The sequence below is a fragment of the Tripterygium wilfordii genome, chromosome 7 (genome assembly GCF_013401445.1).
Source record: "Tripterygium wilfordii isolate XIE 37 chromosome 7, ASM1340144v1, whole genome shotgun sequence".
Classification (NCBI taxonomy): Eukaryota; Viridiplantae; Streptophyta; class Magnoliopsida; order Celastrales; family Celastraceae; genus Tripterygium; species Tripterygium wilfordii.
The window spans coordinates 8,083,233-8,090,818 of record NC_052238.1 but is presented as its reverse complement, the minus strand read 5'-3'; the positions used below and the strand labels follow the sequence as shown (position 1 = coordinate 8,090,818).

General features: G+C 37.7%; 1 pseudogene; it reads right to left on the bottom strand.

Annotated features, from left to right (window-relative positions):
• Positions 1-216: 216 nt before the first annotated feature.
• Positions 217-7,586, bottom strand: LOC120002576 (annotated as a pseudogene).

The following is a 7,586-nucleotide window of genomic DNA, read 5'->3' as shown; positions in this document are numbered from 1 at the left end:
TCTAATGCTCTGTGATCAATTTTTGTAGGCCAGTATGGCTAATTGTGCAGGTACTTTCATTACTGCTCTAAATTCTCTCCAACTGTGCAATTTTTCTGTCACTAATTTTCTCAGTCCCCAATTAGGTCAAGGTCACAGCAAACTGTCCTGATCACTTAGTTTCAAATTTTCAAATATGTTTCGTAGGATTATTGCAAATGGTTATCATTTCATTGTTCATAGAATCTGATATTCAAGCATGCAAACTACATTCCAAGGCATGGGAATGTGTTGCTTGCAAGCCATTCTGTGAACCACAGAGGTAATATATTATACTTGACTATATATGAATGCTATAATATGTATCCAAACAGGTTTAGATGACAGGTAGCCAAGCAACAGTGTCGCAACCGGGGTCACGACGCGGACCGGCGTGGGAGGATGAAAAATGTTTAGAGTCGCCACCAATTGATTTAAGGTGCAATTGGACACCGAAAAGACCTGCGAACCAGAGAAAAGGGTACGGGGATCGATTGAGTGTGGGGAAGGTGTTAGGCACCCCACAACTCCCGTTTGAAAACGGTTACCCGGATTAATCTAATGACTATCTTATGGAAACTTGCTCTTTGCAAGGTGTAATTGTTAAAGTTTGAATTATTACTTTCAACACACTTATCAACTTATGATAGTGTTTGAAAAAGAAAGCTTGGAATATTACTATCAATTTATGATAGTTTTTATTTGAAAATAGGTTTAAAATAACACTATCCACTTATGATAGTTTTGGGAAAAGATTTGTAAGAATACTATCAACTTATGATAGCATTAAAAAAAATTGTAATATTACTATCAACTTATGATAGTTTTTTTATTTGGAGACACACTACCAACTTTTGATAGATTTAATTTTAAAACACCAACTTATGGTGTTAACGATAAAATGTCCTACCAACTTTTGGTAGGTTTAATTTTGAACACCAACTTATGGTGTTAATGATAAAATGTACTACCAACTTTTGGTAGGTTTAATTTTGAACACCAACTTATGGTGTTAATGATAAAATGTCCTACCAACTTTTGGTAGGTTTAATTTTAGATACCAACTTATGGTTTATTTAATAAAATGCCCTACCAACTTTTAGTAGGTTTAATTTGAAATACCAACTTATGGCATAAATGATAAAATGACCTACCAACTTTTGGTAGGTTTAATTTTAAATACCAACTTATGGCATAAATTATAAAATGACATACCAACTTTTGGTAGGTTTAATTTTAAATACCAACTTATGGTATAAATGATTATTTGGAAAAGTGTCATCTATCAATTTAACCTATTATTGCCAACTTATGGCAAATTCATAAATGAAATCAAATAAGGTTCATAATTCAAATAAAGGAAATCAACTTATGATTTCTTTAATTGAAATGACCTATATTCAATTTTAAGCCTATATATTCATAATCCACGCTTGTACAAATAATCCAAATAATAAATGTCGAAATTATACAAATCGACATGAATAAGATAAATTACACAATATGGGGGGCCAAATATACACAAATTGTAATAAACCAAACAAAATCTTGAAATTGCTCAAGCCTCCATCAACTCGTCCAAATAATATCCAAGCCCGAGCCTCGTCCAACAAAACAAACATAAAGAGAGGGAAAAATAGAATACTCAAATGTAAATCAAGATTTAAATCGAATCAAGACCACATTATGAGATTCACACGTATCCAAACCAAGAAAATCAAATCCAAATATGGTCTCTCCCGCTTTTTCCAACAAGAAATAGAAGAAAAAAATGCAAAGAGAAAGGGCTCAACATATTAGTATCGAAAACACTCCCAAGCATCACATATGTCCAAGGTGAATGCAAGAAACACCATGTCTATTCTTAGTCAACATCCGAGGATGCTAAGAATGAATCAAACATTGAAATCAAGTGTAAATAGAGCAATACTTGAGTGAAAGATATGAGGGGTATGAAGCTTCTACCAAAAAATCCAAAGAATCGGTTTTCCCCTTCTCTCCTTCTCTCCTTCTCTTCTTCTCTTCTTCCTCTCCCCTCTCTTCCTCTCTTCCTCTCTTCTTTTTTTGTTTTTCTTCACCAAAAGCCAAAGCCTCTCCTTTTTTCCTTCCTCTCTCTCACGCCTCCTCTCTTCCTCTTTTTTTTTTTTGTTTTGTTTCCTCTCTCTCCCCCAAACCAAAGTCTCTTCTCCCCTCTTCTTATTCTTTTTCTTTCTCTTTTCCTTCCCCTTTTCACTTCCCTTTTTTTTTACCCTACTTTCGGCCACTTTATCTTTTCCTTCTTTTTTTCACTTCCTTTTTTTTTACCCTACTTTCGGCCACTTTATCTTTTCCTTCTTTTTTCACTTCCTTTTTTTTTACCCTACTTTCGGCCACTTTATCTTTTCCTTCTTTTTTATATTTTTTTTATATATTTTTTATATGATATATATATATTTTTAATATATTTGTTTTTATTATTATTATTTTTGTATTTTGTATTTTTTTGGCCGGACGAAAACCGGGTACTACAGCTGCCCCCCTTTGTATGTCTTTTATGAAATAAAAGGCAAACAAAGACGTAGTCAACCGCGTTTCGTACGGGCCTGAAATGCGCGGGATCATTGTGGCCATTCCCGGCTTGGCCAAAAAGTTTGTGCAAGAAAATAAAGGGGCACGGGATCACAAGGCCATTCCCGGCTTGGCCAATGTTCGTGCAAGAAAATAAAGGGGCACGGGATCACTGTGGCCATTCCCGGCTTGGCCAATGTTCGTGCAAGAAAATAAAGGGCACGGGATCACAAGGCCATTCCCGGCTTGACCAACTGTTTGTCCAGAAAAATAAAGGGGCACGGGATCATAAGGCCATTCCCGGCTTGGCCAATTGTTTGTGCAAGAAAATAAAGGGGCACGGGATCACAAGGCCATTCCCGGCTTGGCCAACTGTTTGTGCAAGAAAATAAAGGGCACGGGATCACAAGGCCATTCCCGGCTTGGCCAACTGTTTGTGTAGAAAAATAAAGGGGCACGGGATCACAAGGCCATTCCCGACTTGGCCAACTGTTTGTGCAAGAAAATAAAGGGGCACGGGATCACAAGGCCATTCCCGGCTTGGCCAACTGTTTGTGCAAGAAAATAAAGGGCACGGGATCACAAGGCCATTCCCGGCTTGGCTGAAAATTTTTAATTTTTGATTTTTTTTTATTATTGTGAAAAAGGTGCTCGGGATCATTGTAGCCATTCCCGGCTTGGCTGAAAATTTTTTATTTATGCAGTGATGATGCATGCACTGACCTATTTTGCTCAATTATGAATGTCTCATGAATGAATGGATGCATGTTTTCTCATGGTTTTGCCATCCTCCAACAAGCGCACAATTACGAATTGCTAAACCAAATTTGTTTCTCTGTCAGGGTTGACTTTCTGACTCACTGAGCTTTCAATGTATCTTCTCTAATCTGATTAGTGAAGGCCTTTTTCCGTTCTGGACCCCAGCTCTTGAGTTATCTCTTTTCCTTTTCCAATGTGCATTCCCATAATCAATTCATTTTCCCTGAAATTTGCATGTTCGTACGCATCTGAATTCAAAGCTACCCATTTATCAAAATTTCCTTATTCAAATCTTTTTTTTTTTTTTTTGCACGGCTTAGGAATGTGAGCTTCTCTTTCCTGCTAACACCTGCTTCAGCTTCAGGCTTTTCACTCAGATCCTTTCCAGCTTAGGATGCCAAAATCCATCAACTTCCTATCAAAAGTATTGTCCTGATGCACTCATTATATTTCCTGTCAAAACTTTGTCAGTGATAAATTCAAAAGTACAGCCATGCTTGTCAATTATTGAAAGCAAATGATAATAATTTTTTTTTTTGGAGTATGAAATGAGAATTGAATTGGGATATGGGAAAGGAGACAACAAGCAACAAAATTGAAGAAATGAATTTCCTCACAATTTGATTTTTGGAGTATCAAATGAGATTTGAATTGGGATATGTAAAAGGAGACTACAAGCAACAAAATTGAAGAAATGAATTTCCTCACAATTTTTATTGAAAAGGATGGGTGGTAATAAAATATTTTAGAATGAAATATGTACAAGAAAGTAGAGAAATCAAAGGCAGAAAGGACAAACCGAGCTTCTTCAAGATGAAATATGTGATAATTCAAAGATTGTACCAAAATTGCCCCAATTTTGGTGTGCACCCAATTAACAATAATCAAATCTGCTTGTATAAGGCTATCTCTGAACCTTCCATTTCTGCCAACAAACTTCTTCTTCTATGTAACAGACTAACACCTTAGCAAGGTAAAATATCTGATGGTATCAAAAGCACCCCAAAATCTGCCCCAGTTTTGGGTACATGTCCAATTAACTGATCTCCAACCCTTCAATCACGAAATTAATTTTGCACTCCCACCTATGTCAATGTGAGACAAGTTAACAGCCAACTCAGGCACCACTCATCAATTCAACAAACTCGTAATCCAACCATCCTTCTTCAAACAATCTGAAATTTGAACTTGCAGCCCAAATTGAAACGCCTGTGAGGTTTTTTTCACTTTAGCAGATTTTTTTTTTTGCCCCTATTTTTGCCTAGAGCGCCCTTGCGGGTTTTCACTCTAACGGGTTTTTTTTTTCTTCCTACCAATAAAACTTAACAACTTCCTTGAAATTGTCCCGAATGTGCATTTTGAGGGGTTCAACTTCAACTAGTGTCTTCTCAACCTTTTGAACAAACTTTTCCAAGTTAATCATGTGATCTTCATCCTCACTTGGCTTGGCAATTATGTTATCCCCATGCACTTCAATCTCTTTATGCATCATATCATGAAACAGAATGACCTTTGTTTGCTGATAAGTATCTCCCGCATTTTTAGACCAAATGGCATGACTTCATAGCAAAAGGTACCACATAAAGTAATGACAGTAATTTCCTCTTTATCTTCTAGTGCCATCGTGATCTGATTACAATCATCCTTTTTCAGTACCGGTGCAATATTTCTATATCATTCGGGGTATTTTACTACAGCAAGACATCCGACATCAAATTGCTTCTTTATTTCATCTCTAATCTTCCAAGTTTGCACCAATTCAAATTTCCAACCCCAAATTAACAACCTCATCCATTTAAATTATCTTTCCTTTTTGATTAAACTTGTTTCAACATTTCTGACTATATATCAGATTCATCCTCAATGTTCAAGTCAAACTCGAAATTGTTAATGGGTGCCCCAAAATCTGGTTCATTCGGTTCATCTTTCCATTATCATCAATTTCAATCCTGTCAAAATGGAATTTGCAAGATTTGGAATTTGCAAGTGATGGACAAATAAAGGCAAATAAATGTGGGATGATGAATGTAACAAAGGCATCAAAAACACGGGAATTGGGCAAATAAATGTGGGAATGATGAGTGTAACAGAGCATCAAAAACATGAGAACTGGAAGCATTGAACATGCAAAAGCTGTACTAGAGAAATTTATCAAAGTAAAGTAAAAACATGCTCATTATTAAAACCCAATCAATGGCCGTGAACCGGACCACAGATGGTAGTGCAGATGGATTTTACTCTTGAAGGCTGCTGACAGAATCTGGCAATTCCAAATTGGTCCAGTTACTGAGTTTAAAACATAACTCCCCAAAATTTCTAGTGTTTGGACTTCCGTACCATATCCATGACTGCGGCCAACATGTGCTCCAGCCTTTGCTGTCCCTCTTCTAGTGTTTGTAGCCCCATCTCTAGTCGGGCTATCGCTGTATGCATGCGATCTGATTGTGGAGATGCTGCAATTGCTGATGAGGAATCACCAGGTGGTGATGCTGAGTGACCTTCTTAGGTCTGCTTCTTTCCAGCAGAAGTTGTTTTCAAATGACTGATGCTCTGACGCCATGTCCTTCTTTCCATCATGGTGACCTGATATCCCAAAGATGCTTGAGGCCGAGGAGGTCGAATGCTTTTGAACAAAAGCAACCTTGTGATAAGCCGTGGGAAAAATAACTTCCCCGCCTTTGTTGGCTTCTTCTCGACAAAATCCTTGGCTTTGAAGATCGTGGCCAGATAGATCTTCCCAATATCAAACCACTGCCCTTTATACATAGTAATAATCATACTGTTGGACAGGAATTTTATTCTAGGGTATAAAGAACATTGTCTATTCCATCTGCAACAGATCCAAGTTGTACTGTGATCTCAGTGATTGCTTCGTGCAATTTATCTGGGTCATGAGTACTTGCTTGTCTGCCCCATGACATATATCGAACACCTTGTATGGCATGCTTTGAAACCATAAGTTGCCTTTTGTAGTCTTGAACTTTGTCGGTTGCTTTTTTAAGTCTCATTTTGGTTTCCCTCAAAGCTTCTTGTAGAGATTCGATGGTTTTCTGGGGATTGTCCTCGTATACGTCTTCCCTTATAGGGGAGAGGTTGAATCTGGGATCATTTTCACCTTCCTCTTCTTTAGAAGTAGAACCTTCATCAGTTCTAGACCTTTTTGCAAGTGGAGAGTTAGGAGTATCCATCCTTGAAGATTTCTTGAGGAAGATGAACAAAGTGTTGGACCAAGACTTAGCGTCTAGGTCAACATTGTGTTTTTGATGATTGTGTATGATTGTGAAGATGGAGACGGAGATGAAGATGGCTCAGAGAGAAAACACGCTTTTGCCAGAAATGATTGAGATGGAGATGAAGACGAAGATGGCTCTGCATATGCGAAGACATTCGCAGTGCCTGTCACATCAGTATTTACTTTACTGTCACCTTCCACTGTTATTTTCCCGCTTGAGGACGAATTTTTTTTCTTCCTGCTTCTCTTTTCAACCAGATAATAATAAAAAACAAAACTGTCACACTCAACTGTTCATTTCCCCGCTTGAGGACGACTCTTTTCTCTTTTTTTTTCCTTTTTTTTTCAACTAGATAAAAATAAAATAGAATAATAATAAAAAAAAACTTTCACACTCCCCGAGAAATTACGAATATTTGCACAGTGAGGCAGGGTGCATAACAGACGATCAGGATTTAATCCAAGCAGGACCTTTTACGCTGTCTGATAAGAGATTCCAACGGTGGTGGAGAACATGGCTCTGATGGTGATGGTGGTAATAAACATAGATCACAAGTCTTCGGAAGCTTTCTCTTGTTGTTGATGCATCTCTCTTGGTTTCCGTCTCTGGTCATGTAACCTTTCAAGCGCTTCACATCGAACAACTTCACTGACTTTACAATAAATCCTCTACTCCTTCTTCCAAGCATCTGTCGATTCGAGTCACTACGTTCTCAGATGACCTGATTTCCACCGGAATCTCTCTCAAGGCAGACGATTCCTTGATTTTCTTTAGCAACTCATCTCCTGTCATTCTAGGCATACAGTAATTGGTGATAATTAGATCCACTTTCAAACTATCAAACCCAACAGGACAATTATTCTCTTCGTCTAATCCCAGAAACTGAAGTATTCTTATTCCACTGTCCACTGCAGTTACTTTACAGGAAGTAATCTTGAGCAACCTTTCAATGACTGGCCTATTAACAAGGTTGTCATCGACAGCCAAAACGTAAACCTCCTCAGAATCAGACATAAAATGATTCATTCC